General features: G+C 38.4%; 1 protein-coding gene across 1 annotated transcript in view; it reads left to right on the forward strand.

Moving 5' to 3' along the window:
* The window catches only part of LOC115216563 (tubulin alpha chain), an 86,994-nt gene that overhangs the window by 37,590 nt on the left and 28,853 nt on the right, over positions 1 to 20,551 (forward strand). The window lies entirely within an intron of this gene.

Here is a 20,551-nt window from a genome sequence, read left to right on the forward strand (position 1 = left end):
TTTAATTTCGTTATTTTCATATCCCAGCGAGATTAATGATAGTCACCCTCGTAATATTGAAGGGACATGGTCAATTACTAACAATAACATGGGTCTTCTCAAGGAATCTATCTGGTGACGAATGAACATAAATAATTAACGTGCCAATACCGAAAGTCTACTACGCAGGCATATGCGTATATGATTGTGTGTGTATATATATATATATATATATATATCTTTAATTTATTATATAGAAGGAGCTTCTACAGGACTAGAACTGTTTCATTCAAGAGAAATCTTCAGGAAGCCAGGCTTCCTGAAGATTTCTCTTGAATGAAACAGTTCTAGTCCTGTGGAAGCTCCTTCTATATAATAAATTAATTTTACTCTGCTATGTATTGAGTACCTTATTTACTGTGGTTAACCCCGAATCAACCCGGGACCTACATATATATATATATATCTTTATATATATAAAACTGAGAATGTGTGTCTGTCTGTCTGTCTGTGTGTTTCCCTGAAACTTGAGAACTACACAACCATTTTCATTCAAATTTTACACATGCCTTACTTGGGGTCCGGGGAATGTCATCGGCAAAAAACTTTTTGCCTAGGGCGAGCCCACAGCAATATCATATCTTCTCCACTACGATTCCCTAAAACTTGAGAACTACACAACCAATTCCATTCAAATTTTACACATGCCTTACTTAGGGTCCATGTAGTTTCATGGGCAAAAAAAAGTGTTCAACTTCTTGCCTAGAGCGAGCCCATAGCAATATCATATCTTCTCCACTATTTCAGTATTACGTGTTAAAAGTGAAACAAAAACGTTTCTCTATTTTATGTCAGATACTTTCACTTTAACTATAAAAATTATAATAACAATTGAATTATATGTAGTAAGTAATAATTAAAATCAAACTAAAGTAACATGGCAAAAGTAAAAATAGCAATTGGTATAAAATTGCATCAATGATTTAAACTTGAATAAGTGGTTTCACATGAATGGGGATAAATTAAAAATAAAATTAGCGTGCAGAAATGGAATAGTCCAGATGGATAATAAACAATTAAATTAAAGAAAAGACTATTGTCTATAAAGTATATACAATGTAGAGAAAAAAGATTTGAACACCTGGAGGAAAGCACCTTCGAAAAGTGTCTTGGTGCGACTATGAAAGGTATCTAATCAGAGGCGGTAAATTCGCCACAATAGAAGCCAGGTTCGAGTCAACGGAGCGTGCAAGGGAGTACTCGACTCGAACTTGCAAAGTGGAAATATTTTATTTTTACCTTTATATCTGGGACGTAGGACATCCCGGAAAAAATTTTAAATGCCCCCACCCCACCCCAGAAGTAGAGGTAGGCTGGATTGTAGCCACACTTCTATACAAGAGGGAGGACAAGATACAATTGATCGAAATTACAAGAGACGGGCTAACAATTCCAGTCTGTTATATATTTCGAGTATTGTTATCACTAGCGATATCAACATATAACTTTGTATTTTGTATTTTATGTGTAGATGTATATATATAGATGTACATGTAATATGTACACATATATATATATACACGTATATACATGCACTAGCACTATGACCCGGCAACGACGGGTCTTTAATGCTAGTATTCCTTTCTGTTGAAGAGCGTAGGCTCGAAACGTTAAAGACTTTCTCACATTCCTGAGCGTCAAACTGATACACCTACTTGTTGTTTATGCACCTGTCTTCATCTTTTGTTTTTCTGTAAATTTCAACTATATATAAACAGCCATTTCCACTGTAAAGTACAGTGCTCTACCTTTCAGCTTCCTCGGAGCTTCTAAAGTTTTATATGCTCCGAAGAAGCTTAGTTATAAGCTAACGAAGTTCATTATATAATTCTTGTTTCCTTCTCATTTATTATAACACTTTCTACTAGCCTAATTCTTTATACTGAAGCACATGTGTATTGAATTCTAACGCCAGGTTATTTGTGTCGTTATGCCAAAGTGAAATCTTAATGTGTGTGTGTGTGTGTGTGAGTGTGTGTGTGTGTGTGTGTGTTTCTCCACACACATGTATGTATCATCCAATTCAGCCTTACATCACTCGTGAATACGGCTCCGAGATGCTTAAACTGCTCCACTTCAATGATGGAAGGCATGAGAATACTTTCTAGATAGGACCAATGTCTCAGTCTTCGTAACACTTATTCTAATCCCTACCTTGCAGCACTCAGCAGCGAACCCATTCTGTGCATGCTGGAGGCCAAGTAGCACCATGACGTCTGCAAATATTGGCCAACCGATCTTAAACTCACCGATTGTGATAGCACTTCCACGACCGTTGAGTTTGTCGGTCCAGTTCATAAAAATTATAAATAAAGAGAGGTAACAATATGCATCCCTGTCGAAGTCCAACATGCACGTCGAAAGGTTTCAATTTAACAACCTCTACCTGAACACAAATATTCGTATAGGAACTTCACAGCAACCGCAAATTACCTATTCATCTCAAACTCCAGCAAAATCTTCCACAACATCACTACGTAGCTAGGGAGGGGTGGTCCGCCCCGGGCAGCACTTTTAAAAGGTCACCACTTTTGGGTCTGCTGTAGGTAATATGTTTTTTGTGGGATCCGGGGGCGGCAAACGGAAGGGCCGCCCCAGTTGGCAAACAATCTAGTTACGCTAGTGCACAGCATGTTCTGCGGTATGCGGTCATATTCCTTTTAAAGAATTGCTAATACTGATACAGTAATGCGCTAGCGTCAACATTCGATCAATAGAAGAGAAATTAGTATAAAAAGCTGAACTTGCTATCTTCGATTTCGTGCCTATCCTCGGCTATCCTTCGTGAAAGTTGAGTAACGACCTAAAGTGTACGATCGCGAATACAAGCGACCGAAATGGGGATCCTCCGAAATATCATTGAAGTAATGTTACTCAAGTTCAGGAACCCTCTCCCGGTCGAGCTGCTACTTCTCCACATTGGGAGGTCACAGCTTCGGCAGTACGGTCATGTGATTAGAATCCTGTGGAAAGGATCGCAATACGGATTTTTGAAGGCGAGCCAACCAGAAGGAGACCTCGAACGAGATGGCCCAATAATATCCATCGCCTTAATTGGTCACGCTTGGGAGTCCAGCAGGATAATGTAATGACGGTTGTTTCCGATCGTACTTTATTGTGTAGGTGCTTGAGGACACTATTTTCACGACCCTCCTACAAATAGTGGGCAGAGAAAATACACATGGAAACGTGCTTAAGAAGTGACCAATTGGCTTCGAGTTCAGTCCCACCGCTCTGCACTTTGAGGAAGTGTCTTCTCCAATCGTCCTGGGCTCCTGGGCCAACCAATGCCTTGTGAGTGAATTTGACAGATGGAAACCGTGTGGAAGTCCGTCGTAAATAAGTATGTACGAATATGAATGCGGGGTGGGGGAGTGCGCGTGCCTCAGTGATTATGTTTGCCTCGCACCGTTTGACTAGTGACGTTAATGTATTTGCGTCTGTAAATTAACGGTTCGGCAAGTAGTGTCCGATAGAATGAATGTCAGACTTAAAATAAGTACTGGGCTCGATTTGATCGACTAAGCACTTCAAAAAGTTCGTTTCCTTCCAAAATATTACTGCATTATGCACCAAGACTTGCTACATGAGGAAAATTTAAAACTGCAGCATATTATCGGTTGTCAAATGTGTGTATAAAATTAGAGCAAAAACATTACATAGCTAAGAATTCAGAAAATATTGTAAAGTGTCATATACGAAATATGGCGATCAGGTTTTTCTAAGTTCAGATTCAGCGTGAATTTTGGAAACTGAAACTGTTCATTATATAAAAGAAAGGCGGCGCTCGGACAAGATCGTTAGAGCGAAGGAAAAATGCTTTGCAAAATTTGTTTCGACTCTTTACATACTAGGTTCACTTCCATAAAGTAAAGTACCAATCAAGTACTGGGATCAATAATATCGACATGCTTCCCTCACCGAAAACATTGTTGGTCCTGTGCATAAATTAGAAACCATTAATTTCTAGAAGAGAAAAATAATCTGCCCGAAAAGTTGGTCCCTTTATGTAATAACAAATGGCTATTTGATTCAGTATCTTTATTTGATACGAAATAAACAAATATTATTTTTACAATGAAGTTATTCTTCATCTCGAAAACGCATAAGTTTAATTCAGCCGAAGAAAGCTACATTTTATTTATTGTGAAGGTAGCTCGCGGATGAGCGATAACAAGAATGTAGGCGTCGACCTTTGGGAGACCTCCGAATAGTACGAGCGAAAGTCTACATAAAAATATAGTACTAGGAAGTCTACATACCCCCCCCCCCAAGAACAGTCAAAAAGTGTACAAAATAACTAACAGTAGTATTGGGTTGGTGTATAATTATTGCGGCTTTTTTTCAACAAATTTTATCCAACAAAAACATCTTTAATGACGGTCTGACCGTCTGCCAAGCAAATGGGAAGCAGTAATTGAAGTAGACGGGGAATATGCTCCAGAATAATCATTTAAAGATGTTTTTGTTACATGTTGTTGAATAAAATTTGTTGAAAAAAAAGCTGCAATAAATATGCACCAAACCAATATATATAGATCTATAGACAAACTTTTCCGAGGAGAAGCGGAGACAGAAGCCAAGCATTTTTGTTTGAAAATTTTTCAAATTGTCCGCTAAACCTAAAGATTGCACAACAAATTGATTAAACTAACCAAGCTAAATAAGGACCAAATAAGAGCTCAAAGATTTCCTTTCCTTCCTAAAGCTGAATATTTTTATCTTTTACTTGTTTCAGTCATTAGACTGTGGCCATGCTGGAGCACCACCTTGAAGAATTTTTAGTCGAATGAATCTACCTCTTTTACGCTTGGTACTTATTCTATCCGTTTCCTATTGCCGAACCGCTAAGTTACTGGGACGTAAATACATCAATACCAGTCGTCAAGACAAACACACACACACGGCATGCTTCTTTTAGTTTTCCTCAACCAAATCCACTCACAACGCTTTGGTCAGTCTGAGACAGGAGACACTTATCCAAGGTACTACGCAGTGGGACTGAACCAGGAACCACGTGGATGGGAAGCAAACTTCTTACCACACAGCCACACCTGATATCTTCGCGTCAGAACTGCATTTGTGTATGTCCGTTTAATTCAGATCGGAGCCAAATGATTTAGGCAATCGTGTCCCATAATATTCAATGGATAACTTTTCAATCTTCTGTGGCAAGAGAGATGATTGGGCGCAACTGGTTGGACGCTAACGATTTGACATACGGCTGACTGAACATTCAGCCTGTCTTAGCGCTGGAGACTAGTACACGCAGAAATATACAAAATATATAGATAAAGAGAGAGAGAGAGAGAGAGAGAGAGAGAGAGAGAGAGAGAGAGAGAGAGAGAGAGAAAGAGAGAGAGAGAGAGTGCAACAGAGAGGGAAAGAGAGAGATTAATTTAATTATTGAACACAATTGTCAAAAACACTTTACCTCCTTTCTTACACAAGGAGAAATATGCTTACACACATAAACAGAGAAAGAGAGAGACAGAAAGACAGAAAGACAGAGAGACAGGAAGACAGAGAGACAGAAAGACAGAGAGACAGAAAGACAGAGAGACAGAAAGACAGAGAGACAGAAAGACAGAGAGAGAAAGAGAGAGCTAAAACAAGAGAAATATTAATATGTCTGGTGTCAAAGAAGTCAACATCGGTAGAGCCAAAACAGCTAGTGAAAACGTCTCAGAAGAACAGGTTCAGAAGAGTATTCAGAATAACAGCATATGGTGGAAATCACGAATAAAATTTGAACTGTGGTTATAACGAATTATCGAATGTCAGAAAGCGAGCGCTTTCATTCACTGTTTGACTAAAATTATTCGACAAAAGTCTATGTCCGATAAATCGAGCCTTATCCAAAAGTCTGTGGAGGCGCGTCGGCTTAGTGGTTAGGGTGTCAACATCATGATCGTAAGATTGTGGTTTCGATTCCTGGACCGGGCGACGCGTTGTGTTCTTGAGCAAAACATTTCATTTCACGTTGCTCCAGTCCACTCAGCTGGCAAAAATGTGTAACGCTGTGATGGACTAGCGTCCCGTCCAGCTGGGGAACACATACGCCATTGAAAATGTGAAACCGGGCCCATGAGCCTGGCTAAACTTTAAAAGGGCGCATTTATTTTTATTTATCCAAATTGGAATAGCTGATACTTAACCTCATCCATTCCTGACTCACACACTTACAGTAGTACATTGAAATAAAACGCATGAAACAATGGGGGATAGTATGAATTAGAAATATGTAGAACAATTTTAACTAGCAGAGAAAGAAGAAAGAGGGAACCATGTTGGTTTACAATTGGTGAACAAAAGAAGTATAGAATTTTCATGTTAATGGGACAATAGGACAAGGCATCATATGCTGCAAATATAAAGTTTTTCTATACAACGAACGTTGACGCATAATGCGGTGAAATTTTAGAAAATCTAAAACAGTGGTTTTTTGCATTTTTTTCTTTTTTGTAGCTCCCCCCTGTATATAAACAGAGTGGCAGTTTGTTTCTCTGAGATTAGTCAAGTAATATAGACAGTTCTGATAAGAACCCTATAAGTTTCGAAAATCAATGAAGGCTGTTCATAATTTTCAGACACATACGCGTGCGTGTGTGCCCATACGTATGTCTGTATGTGTGTGTGCGCGTGCGTGTGTATGTGTGTCAGTGGATATGGATGTTCTAGGTGCGCGACAAAGTTACCGTATTGTCGCATTTACAATTTGCCATCGTCGTTTACCTATTATTGATCGCAGAAACGTTCTTAACAGATGTAAAAAAAATACCAATTCCTGCTTCTCTCTCCCACCCGCTCTCACTCGCTATATATATATATCACCTTGACCGATCAGTCCGTCGGGCATCTATTTGACACCGCTGGTCACAGCACGCTGTCCACTCCTCTCTGGATCGCGTCTTTCTCATCCACGTGATCCCAATCGTCCTCCTGAAATCGTAACTCCACCGTCGTGGAGGCCTTCCGGGTGGTCGTTTCCGCTCGCGCGGGTATCACTCGACAACTGCGCGGGTCCACCGATTATCGGTGAGCCGGGCGACGTGTCCAGCCCAACTAAACTTGCTGCGTGTATACTCTGCGATGACATCCCTCACGCCAGACTTCTTTCTGATGATCTCGCTACTGATGTGCTCTCTCAACGAGATACCAAGCATTGACCTTTCCATGGCTCTTTGAACCGTTATATATATATATATAAACTGGCACTCCGTCGCTTACGACGACGATGGTTCCAGTTGATCTGATCAACGGAACAGCCTGGTCGTGAAATTAATGTGCAAGTGGCTAAGCACTCCACAGGCACGCACACCTTCAACGTAGTTCTCAGGGAGGTTCAGCGTAACATAAAGTGTAACAAGGCTGTCCCTTTGAAATACAGGTACTACTCATTTTCGACAGCTTAAAAAACTGGAGCAACGTGGAATAAAGTATCTTGCTCGAGGACACAACACGCTGTCTGGAATCGAACTCACGACATTTCGACCGTGAGTGAATATCCCTAACCACTAAGCCACGCGCCTTCACACACACACGCATAAGTGTGTGTGTGTGTGCGGGCGCGCGTGTAAGAGGAACTTAGTAATACACCCTTTAATCTCTTTCTCAAGGTAAAATTACTTCCAGATAACTGTGCTTCTGTAAAAACTAAAATATGATATAGGAGTATTTTTTATTTCACATATATATGCATACATGTCCTAAATGTAACGCATCTAAATTCACCTGAATTAAAGAATATTATTTTTAAAATGTGTACGCAACATATAGTTAACAATAATGGTTTCAAATTTTGGAACAAGGCGGGGTAGGGGACCCCAGTATTCAACTGGTATTTATTTTATCGACCCAGAAAATATGAAAGGCAAAGTCGGCCTTGGCGGAATTTGAACTCAGAACGTAAAGACGGATGAAATGCCGCTAAGCACTTTGCCCGTTGTGTTAACGATTCTGCCTGTCCGCCGCCCTCATATAGTTAGCAAAGTGAAAGCGTGTGGCTTAGTGGTTAGGGGCATTCGGCTCATGATCGTAAGGTCGTGAGTTCAATTCCCGGCAGCGCGTTGTGTCCTTGAGCAAGACACTTTATTTTACGTTGCTCCAGTCCACTCAACTGGCAATAAGGAGTAGTACCTGTATTTCAAAGGGCCAGCTTTGTCACACACTGTGTCACGCTGAATCTCCCCGAGAACTACGTTAAGGGTACATGTGTTTGTGGAGTGTCAGCCACTTACACGTTAATTTCACGAGCAAGCTGTTCCGTTGATCGTATCAGCTAGGACCGTCGTCGTCGCAACCGACGGAGTGTTCCAATAGTTAACAATAATAAAATTCACAAGTTGTGATATTAATCTCCCTCAGAAGTGGGGAACTTGCGTACTTACGAAGGGCTGAGTGCAGCCTTCTGAAAAATAATTATATTGGAATATATTTTTTTTGTATTCAAATTTAATTAAAGTCTATCCTTTGAACTAGGAGAATGATGATGAGGGTGATCATGATTACGACTACGATCTAGATTCTGATGATGCTGATAATGATAATTATAGCAATGGTTATTAAAACGTTCTGGTATGTGTCAGGTACAGATAATAAATTGTTTGTCTGACACTGGGGACTGTCTCTGTTCGTTTCTCTCTCTCTCTCTCTCTCCTCTCTCTCTCTCTCTCCTCTCTCTCTCCTCTCTCTCTCTCTCTCTCTCCTCTCTCTCTCTCTCTCTCTCTCTTTGTTTTTGAAGGGTGTATAGGTGTGGGGAGAATACCACTATCCACAGATCTTGGCGTGTACTTTAATTTATCGATCTCAGAAATGCAAAGTTAACCTCAGCGGATTTTGAACTCAGAATTTTAAGAGCTGGAACAAATGTCCAAAGATCTAAACGAATCGGCCAGCTGGCCACTTTTAATTGCTTTAAACTTTAGTCACAAGGCCAGCACTTTAGATTAGAGGTGTTAGTCAATACCACGGACTACAGTGCTATACAGGTATTATATTTCATCAACTCACTGAGGGATGAACGGTCATGATGATCTCGATGGGATCTGAACTCAGCATGTAAAATACCAGAAAAAATCCTGCAAACCATTTTCCCAGCGCTCTTAACGATTCTGTCGGTTCACTGCTCTAGAAAATGAAATAATGTCATCTCTATTTATTGATTAAACGTGGACGCCAAACGACAGCATTCTAAAAGTAAATTGCACCGAATGTGTTTCATCGCCGATTGGTCAGGAATGGGCATGTGATGTGCAAACATTAATAAGCCATAGTGAGCTGGGTTTTATTTTTGCATTGTTTTTAGCTCAGAATTTGGCGATGTGATGAAAGCCACTTCATGAGTTAATGTGACTTGAAAAACCAATTAGGACGTGGGGAACAATTCATGTGCTTTGTTGTTGACAACAATGAAATTACTCCTAAAGGATGTCAAAATAAAGCACTCCTAGTTACATTCACACGCACTGTTTTTAACATTGCTAATCGCTATTATGAAGGGTCACCGTATCAAATTAGTATGCACTAAAAAAAAAATATAAAAAAAGAAGGGAAAAGAAATTATCACATAAAGGGTTTTATTACAGCTCAAACTAAAGTTCTGATTCCAAATATCACTGGCGGTTTCTCGCAAACAACACTATGACATCATGTCATCACAAAAATCATACCATTATAGCTTTAGCTGAGCTATACACAAAAAAATCAACGGAGAATCACAGTGTGTTGGCGAAAGATTTATTTAGTTACATTTAGTTAAACGCATGAGGGCGGGAGCCGTCGGTCATCTCGTGCTTCGAAGAAGTTTCGCCTCACCGGAAGTCCGCTTCACTGCAGACCAGCTCCCCAGCTATCTCGCACCGAAGTTCCTGTCTACAGTTCGTCCGTCCATAAGTCCTTGAGCAGTGCTTCACACCATCACAACCAGCACTGGATTAACCATTAAGCAAAATAACCTTGTGCTTACGACATCAAGGGAAGGATGGTTTACGGCACTAAGTATAGATGCAGATGTGTTACCTAAGATTAATTTTGAAGCTCTGAACAAAGACTTTGTATTTAAAAAAAGTAGGAAGAAACTTTTCAAATATAAATAAAGTGAAAGTACACAAAAATAAACATTATTTTCCCTCTTACTGCTTTGTTTCGTTTTGAAAAATAAAAATGTATTTTATGATTTGTTATTGTTCATATTTTAAATTACATAATCTTTTATAGGGACACCAAAATCTTTTAAGTGCTTAGGGCCTCGATGGGCCTGATCACAACACTACTCCAACACAAGCCAACGCCATCAAACACCGCAGTATTATCATAAATTTCGCCATCCCAATCTCACACCATTATATCTCTGCTACAATTCAGTACGACGTAACACAACACTAAAATACCATCACAATACTACAACTCTACCATCACAACACGGCAATACCATTACAATACCATAACATTGTCACAACACTATGCATCACGCATTTACAACTCTACAATATTACACCATCATAACTAAAACATCATCACAACATAACATCAATACAACGTCACACCATCACGGCATCACAACACCATCACTATATCACTATACCGCCACGCTATTGCAATACCATCACAGTACTATTCCATTGCATCATCACAACATTATCACAACATTATAACAAACTCCATTACTTTATCACATCATTGCAACGTTACCACAATTACACGATTATTACAACGCCATCATAACGCACCATCATATTGTTCCCATACCAACACAACATACCACCAAGACTTCACACCATACCAAACCTTCACAGCACTAATACACCAGCATACTATTATAGAATCGCAGTTTCAGCATCAAAGAACAATATCTCTTGTCTACTCTAGGCACAAAGCCCGAAATTTTGGAGAGGGGCCCAGTCGATTAGATCGATCCTAGTACGTAACTGGTACTCAATCTATCGACCGCGAAAGGATGAAAGGCAAAGTCGACCTCTGAGGAATTTGAACTCAGAACGTAAAGGCAGACGAAATACCTATTTCTTTACTACCCACAAGGGGCCAAACACAGAGGGAACAAACAAGGACAGACAACTGGATCAAGTCGTTTATATCGACCCCGACCCCAGTGCGTAACTGGTACTTATTTAATCGACCCCGAAAGGATGAAAGGCAAAGTCGACCTCGGCGGAATTTGAACTCAGAACGTAACGACAGACGCAATACGGCTATGCATTTCGCCCGGCGTGCTAACGTCTCTACCAGCTCCCCGCCTTCAAATAGCAATATCTCTAATGGAACAATTAATCTAACATTCTCCTCCGCACATGATTTAGTCTAAATATGTATGTATGTATGTATGTATGTATGTATGTATGTATGTATGTATGTATGTATGTATGTATGTATGTGTGTGTGTGTGTGTGTGTGTCTATGTATGTATGTATGTATGTATGTATGTATGTATATATGCATGCATGCATGTATGTATATATGGACTAGAAGCCATCTTGTTATTAATGAGTCACGGTTAAATACTTCATGTTTTTTTAATGAATCCCATCCGTCTTCCTCTTTTCTCTCTTGCTCTCTCCACTCCTCTCTTTATCTCGTCCTTTCCTGCCTGCTTCACTTCTTCCATACTTTCATACTGCCCTTCTTACCATCCTTCTACCGATTCATTCTATTTTTCTTTATTTTCAACATTATTTATCTTTTTTTTTTCTTTAATTTCCTCTTTCTTTTCTTTTTTCTTTCTTTCCTTCTTTTTTTTATCTTAACGCCATTGGTAAAGATGGCGGTAATCGTGGTGGTCATGTATAATTTATAATTCAGCTACAAGAAGATCAACAGCATCCGTGACCATGTACAGGTTTTCCATGACTGATGAGAGGAAGTTAACCTTTTGCCGCAGACTTCTCGCAAATGTAGGTTAACCAGATGTAGGGTAATTATCTAATTACACGAGCGAGACGGGAAATTATCTCAGTTTATACATTCAGTCGCACACATACATACATCGTAGGTCTTTTATGTATGAGAATAAGAACTTATTGTCAGTGTACTTTGTTAAATCATTTATCTTTTACTCGTTTCAGTCAGTGGTCTGCGGCCATCTTGGATCCCGCCTTAAAAGATTTTGTCAGACAAATCGACTCCAGTACTTATTCTTAAGACGTCGTATCAGTCTCTTTTGTCGACCCGCAAAAATTACGGGAATGTAAGCAAACGAACATCGGATGACAAGCGGTCTTGGAGAATGACCACAAACACACACACACACACACACACACACACACACACACACACACACACACACAAATATAAGTGAAAATTGTATAAACAAACGACGTAACATATACTGAATGTAAAAACGAACGGGAGACAAACAGAAGATCCGTAATTCTTCATCAGTTGTCGACTAACTCGTAATGTTCAGTCTCGCACCTTTAACGATAAGACCGAGTGCTTCCCGATTGGCGGTGCTCACAAGAAAAGTTTTCTTGCGGAGAATTAGGGACAAGAGCAAGCAAAACAAAACAAAACAGGCAAAATGACGCAGAGTGTGATTTAGGACAGTGGATTAGGACGAACAGTCGAACAAAATACGGCTTTGGGGCCAAGCAGACGAGAATAGTGGGTAACGCCTAGAGAATGTCTTGAAGGACGGAGAACGGAGAGACAGAGAATTTCGGACTGGTCAGCTACGGGACCAGTGTAAGGAAGGAAGAAAAAAAAGGAACTGGCCGCTGGTTACATGACAGCAGTAGGCAGAGGTGAAAGACAGCAGGGAGAGGAATATATATATATATATATATATATATATATATATATAGAGAGAGAGAGAGAGAGAGAGAGAGAGATAGATAGATAGATAGATAGATAGATAGATAGATAGATAGATAGATAGATAGATAGATAGTGGAGGCGCGTGGCTTTGTAGTTAGGGTGTCAGCATCATGATCGAAATATTGTGCTTTCGATTCGTGGACCGGGCGACGCGTCGTGCTCTTGAGCAAAACACTTCATTTCACGTTGCTCCAGTCCACACAGCTGGCAAAAATGATTAACGCTGCGATGAACTGGCGTCTCGTCCAGCTGGGGAACACATACACCACTGAAACCAGGAAACCGGGCCCATGAGCCATATATATATATATATATATATATATATATATATATATATATTATATATATATATATATATGTATATATATATATATGTGCATATATATGCATATATGTTCTAATATCTACACAGCCTTGGTTTTTTTAGCTCGTTACGCAAAAAATTCTTATATGCATATATATATATGTGTGTGTGTGTGGTGTGTGTGTGTGTGTGCGTGTGTATGTATATATATGTATGTATATATGTATATATATATATATATATATTCATATATATATATAGCGATTATATATATATATATATATATAATATATATATATATATATTCATATATATATAGCGAGAAAGATAGAGAGACAGTCAGACAGACGTAGGCATGACTGTACGCAACGATGTCATACCGGGTTTGGTTCCATTGCAAGACACCTTTGGCGAGTGTCTTCTACTATGGTCCAGGGTTGACCAATGCTTTGTGAGTGGATTCAGTAGACGAAAACTGTGCCAAAGCCCATGATCTATGTATGTGTGTGTGTTTGCGTGCGCACGCATCCGCCGCTTCACAAACGTCTGCCTAATTTCGTAACCCAGTTTTTCATTTCACAGTTGGTTAGGTTCATTTCACTCTCAGATGATGTATGTAGTTATTGTTGTCAGTCACAGTTGAATAGATCTACGAACGTAAATGTTCCACTCATGACTATTCCGTTTTATATTCAGATTCAGTACTTCTACTTTTATTATTCTTATTTCAAATCGTACTGAGGTCAGCTTTACCCTTCTTCTTTCGCAAGGTTAACAAATTAAAGTATCACTGAAGTACTGGGGTCGATTTAATATTCCTATAATGCGTCCTAGAAGCGAATGAAATGTTAGAAGATAAGACAAGATAGTGGAGTATATTTCACTGCTATTTTTAGCAGGTCAAACATACACATAGCGTCTACTCCTTTGGCACACCCAATTATATGATTAAATACTCTGGTAATAACACAAACGTTCACAACTTATTGTTCAGACTTGCTACAGCTCTAATGTCGATGGAAAGTGGGGGATAAACATCTGATGATAGAAATGATAATGATGGAGATGATGAAACTTCTGATGCGGTGGCGATAGAGATGATACTGATAATGATACTGATATAGTCAAAACTCGGTTATCAGAAAAATCAGTTATCCAGACAAAATGCTCTCAATCTGTTTTGTTCAAGCCGTCGAAATTTAACTATATATCGACGTACTGTATACAGACATAGTACGCGCACATACGCACACACTTGCACACGTACGTATGCATATTGTTGAAAATTTGGAAGAAAGTACTTAGTGCGCTTATGATATCTCAGAAATCTGTTGTTGTTTTTTTTAATTTAAAATTATCAAACAAAAATTATCTGTTTAAAAACAGATTAACACAGACCTGATGGATGATATGAAGAAAATTTTTGTGTAAGTGCTTTCAACCGCGATTGTCTCTTTAGACACCTGTCTAAACAAAATCTAATCTCTTTTTAAAGAATTCTTTAAATACAAAGACACATACACACACACAAGCAGACATGAGAGCTGTCGTTAGGACGTTCGTTCATAGTCACAGGTGTTTCGAGTTCAGTCCCAGTATGCGGCACTCTGGACAGGTGTCTTCTAGTTTGGCTTTATGACCAATGCCTTGCAAGTAAGTGTACGTGTTGCGTGCGTGCGTGCGTATTTCTTAGCGCTTGGCAGCGATGTAGATTTGGTCATGTATCTGTAGTTTGGTAGTTCGGAAAAAAGAAAGCGATAGAGTAAGTCCCAGAACTGGGGACGATTTTATCGACTAAAAAGCTCTTTAAAGCGGTGCTCCTGCATGACCATGGTCTAATAATTGACACAAGTAAAAGAAGAAATGAATAGGTGCAGGAGTGGCTGTGTAGTAAGAAGCTTGCTTCCCAAACACATGGTTCCGAGTTCAGTTACACTGCGTGGCACATTGGGCAAGAGCCTCGGGCCGACCAAAGCCTTGTGCGTGGATTTGGTAGACGAAAACTGAAAGAAACTCGTCGTATATAAATATATATTAATTACATGGAAAAATGTGAGCGTGAAAAATCATATTCTTAAAATTATAAACCTGGAAATGTACAGGACAAATTATTACGCATGTAAAAGTATAGGATAAGCTATTACTTCTAGTAAAGTAAAGAATAAGAAACTTTTTACTTAAAATATTGCAGCAAAGAATGCCAGCTCTTCTAATTAATCATTCTTTACAGTTCCCATCTTTTAAATTTATTGTACAAAATTGTTCAGGTAATGTGTAAGTTTGTCTAATTAGTCACTTTTTTCTGTATTTAAGTTAGCCAAATTCTACTTAAATAAGTATAGTGTTATTTGTAAACTATAATAAAATAATTTATAATATTCAAATTTTAATTTTAGCTGCAATATTTTAAGAAAAAAGTGTCTTATTCTTTTCGTTTTTGGATTTGGTTTGCAAGGTTCTTTATATGAGTTCGTATGTTGAAGCATATTCTGTTGTGTCTGGGGAGAGTCATTTTCTTTTTGCGCCTTATAATGTAACACACTCACCGGTAAAATTTCCACTTATTTCTTTATTTTATTTTCCTAAAATTTTCATTGCACCTGGCAACCTTTTCAATAGTCTTGACTCTTATTCTTTACTTTACTAGAAGTAATAACTAGTCCTATACTTTTACAGGTGTAATAACTTGCCCTGTACTTTTCCAGGTTTATAATTTTAAGAATATGACTTTTCATGCTCGCATTTTACCATGTAATCCATTTTTCCAGGCATTGCTGCTATAAGATAATTAATAATGTGTCAGTTAATAATTTAAGATTTTACCTTATAAAATACTGAAAGATAATATTTCAATTTTTCCATGTAAGTGATGATAATATTTCAATTTTTTGTGTGTTTAATTTAAATATATGTTGTGATTGAATTATTTAATATTACCCATCCACACCAAATTAATGGCAGGGATTTTTTACCATGTTGTTGGTTGTACCATGGCTCACCATAAGTTACAAACAAGATCCCAGAACCATCAGTTACCAGGATCACCTTAAGTAACTTAATTAGGAGCTCAGGGTACTTGATACCACGCAAAAAAATCAAATTCTTTTTCTTAGTGAAAATCGTGCGAATGTTAATATAGAAATTGACCATAATGTTGTTGTTATTTAGCCTCAAATAAACCCTGATACTGCAGACGTATCATCAAAGACATTCCAGCCTTCAGCAAACCGTCCTTTTAGGGATAATCTAGGACAATACATACAATGGGCGTGTGATTTAAGTAGGTGGATACACAACTTAGGGTCCATGGAGTGTCATGGGGCAAAACAATTTTCAACTTCTTTCCTCAGTTTCCAACTTCTTGTTCTCTAAACAACTTGTTCGACCGTCCCATAGGCCTCCCCTTTGAGAAACACTGATTTAACCTAATTTTGAGACACCAGCAAAAGAAGAAATAAAGATAGACTTTTTTCTATTCCAAAGAAAAACGATTTCCTACGGCTTTATCGATCGCATTCTCACCTGGAATCGATTTTTGTAATTTTTTCAAGACTTATACACGCCCTGACGCCGTCGGTATCTACATATCAAATTTGAGCGCAATCGGATAGAGGATGCCCGAGATCCTAGAAGACACACACACAGACGGACAGAACGGATTTTATATAATATATATGGGGAGAATTCACACACAAAAAAGACGAAGACGGTTGGTGTAGACAACAAACAGATGTATTAGTATTACGCTCGGGAAGTAAAAAAGTCTTTAACATTTCGAGCCTACGCTCTTCCACAGAAAGGAACACAGAAAGAAACAAGGAGAGAAAATAAAGAATGTGTAGGGGCTAGCGATCTATATGCATGTATATATATATATGTGTGTGTGTGTGTGTGTATGAATATATATACATCTGTATGTATATATATATATATGCATGTATAATATATGTATATATATGTGTATATATATGTACGAGGGGCGTTCAATAAGTAATGCCCCTGACCCACTTCCCATAGCAGTAGAGCAACGAAACTTGGCACAGTTATTAGTCTTTTTCTACATAGGAACCACCCAGAGTTACGCATTTCTCCCATTGTTTGATGCAGCTCTGGAGACCGTTTTTGTAGAAGACCTCAGCTTGGTCCTCCAACCACGACGTGACTTCAGAAATCAAGGCTGCATCATCTGGGAAACGCTTTCCTTTCAAAAACAACTTCATGGCTGGGAAGAGGTGAAAATCAGAGGGTGAAAGGTCAGGAGAGTGGGGAGGATGGGGGAGGAGTTCATAGCCGCACGCCTGTGCTTCTGATCTGATCTGGCGTTGTCCTGCAGGAGGAGGATGCCTTTGTTGATCTTGCCCCGCCTCTTGATTTTGATAGCTTCTCTTAATTTCCTCAAAAGTTAAGCATAATAGGCTCCTGTAATTGTGGTACCCTTTGCCAGGAAATCTGTCATCACTACTCCGTTCTGATCCCAGAAGACTGTGAGTATGACCTTGCCAGCGGAGAGCTGCACCCTTACCTTCTTTGGAGGAGGTGAGTCACGGTGCTTCCACTGCATTGACTGGGCTTTGGTCTCTGGGTCATAGTGATGGACCCAGGTTTCATCCTGTGTAATCAGTCTTTTGAAAAATTTTGACTCATCTTCTTGGCACATCTCCAAATTCATCCTCCAGCACTCGACGCGTTCTTGCTTCTGGAAAGGTGTGAGCAACCTGGGAATCCATCTGGCAGACACCTTTTGCATATGCAAATGGTCATGAATGATAGTTTCCACAGACCCGATACTAATCTTGACCTCATGGGCTATTTGGCGAATAGTTATGCGTCGATCTTCCAAAATGGCAGCCTCAACTTGACAAACAAATGCCTCATCAATGGCAGAAGGGGGCGACCAGATCTGGGAGCTGTTTCTACAGAGTTCCGACCATGTTTGAATTCACGATGCCAGCGTTTTACAGGGTCATATGATGGGGCATCATCACCATAAGTTACTTTCATTTCATCAAAAGTCTCCCGTGGTGTGTGTCCTTTCAAATACAAAAACCGGATCACTGTTCGACACTCAACAGGCTCCATTTCACACTTGACTCAGTTCAAACACCTATGAATCAGAAACCACAATTAGTTCAGAGCTGTAATTTTCCACCTAATCTATAGAGATATAAATAATTGCACATGCAATATTTCAGCTAGATCAAACAACTGCAAGTGGGTCAGAGGCATTACTTATTGAACGTCCCTCGTATATATATATATAGCATGTATAATGTGTGTATATATGTGTACATATATATGTATGTATATGCATATATGTAGATGCATATATATAGATGTATATATATATAGATTTATATGCATATATATGTATGTATATATATATATATATATATATATATATATATTTATGTATATACATATATATATAATATATGTATATAATGCATATATACATTATATATATATACATATATATGTGTGTATAGTGTATATATATATATATATGTATACACGTATATATATATGTATCTATACATATATATATATATATATATGTGCATATATGTAATATGTATATATGCATATGTATATATACATATATATGTGTGTATATAGTTATATGCATATGTATACATATATATATATATATATATATATATATATATATATATATATTATATATATAATATATATATACATGTGTATTGATATTTGTATATGTATATATATATATGTATGTATAATTGTATGCATGTATGTTTATACATGTATATATATATATATATATATATGGAAAAAAAGTCAAGATAGAAAATGCTAAACTAATTTATGAAAAACATTTCAGTACCGGTTCAGTCATTGAGACTTTTTCACCTGTAACAATTAGATAATTAAATTAGAAAAATTAAAAAAAAAGTTTTTTTAAAAGAATTTTGGATAGTGCTCAAATACAAGTGGCATTTTCCTTGTTTCTGCTGTCTCTGTCTCTCTTGTTTACTCTTGTGGGATATATATATATATATATATATATATATATATATATATATATATAATATCTATATATATATATATATATCTATTTATATATATACATATAGTATGTATTACATTTCCATGTAGTATGTATGTATGTATGTATGTATGTATGTATGTATTGTATGTATGCATGCATGCATGTATGTATATATGAGTGTATGTACGTACCTATGTATATATATATGTATATATAATATATGTATTTATGTTTTTTTTGGAATATACTTAAGCTTACTCCTTTTGTAGGATTTAAGCTTGTCACTAATAGAATGTTTAAGTTAGAACAACCCTTAGGGTTTGTAGATACCTGAATTGGTTGATGTGTGTGCATGTGTGTGTATGCGTGTGTGTGTGTCTGTAAACTTGCACTCATGTAATGGATGCGCATGTCACTTTAGTGCATAAGTTGTGCTTATGTAGGTGTGTATACGTATTTCATATGTGAATGTGTGTGTGTGTGTGTGTGTGTGTGTGTGTGTGTGTCAGGTCAAGAAACCACAAGAATGTTTTACAAATTTATCGTTTGTTCTTTTTCGAGCTATGCCTGGCTCATAAGGGCCGATTTCCCCGTTTCTTTGGCGTATAGGTTCCCCACCTGGACGGGACGCCGGTCCATCGCAGGTGAGCTGCTAGATGCAGGAGGAAAGTGTAAGAGAAATTTGTGGCGAAAGAGTCAGCAGAAGTTCGCCATTACCTTCTGCCGGAGCCGCATTGAGGTTAGGTGTTTCGCTCATAAACACACACATCACCCGGTTTGAAATTCGAACCCGCGATCTCTCGACCGCGAGTCCGCTGCTCTAACCACTAGGCCATGTGCCTAGTAGAGAGCTAGAAATCAATTGTATTTGAAGAATTATTAATCAGTTTGCTTTGTTCATTTTTGGAGAATCCTAGTTAGTTACTTTCGGCTTTTATGCAAATCTGTTGTTACGTAGCCTCAAGTACATATATTTTTCGTCAGTAGGTTTAGCTCATATACAAGCTTTCACACGCACACAGACACACACACAACGAGACACACACACACACACACACACACACACACACACACATACACATACACACACACACACACACACACACCTCTATCCCCCCACTCTCCCTCCTCTCTCACACACCGTCCATCCGGATGCGCACGCACACAATAATGTTATCTAATTTTGGGCCAAGGCCATCAATTTTGAGGAGGAAGTTGATTACATTGACCCCAGTGCTCAACTGGAACATATTTTAGCGAACCCCGGAAGGATGAAAGGCATAGTCGACCTATGTGGTATGTGAGTTCAGAACGCAAAGAACTGAAAGAAATGTTGCTATGCATTTTGTCCGGCAAAGTAACGA

Source organism: Octopus sinensis, linkage group LG10, assembly GCF_006345805.1.
Source record: "Octopus sinensis linkage group LG10, ASM634580v1, whole genome shotgun sequence".
Classification (NCBI taxonomy): Eukaryota; Metazoa; Mollusca; class Cephalopoda; order Octopoda; family Octopodidae; genus Octopus; species Octopus sinensis.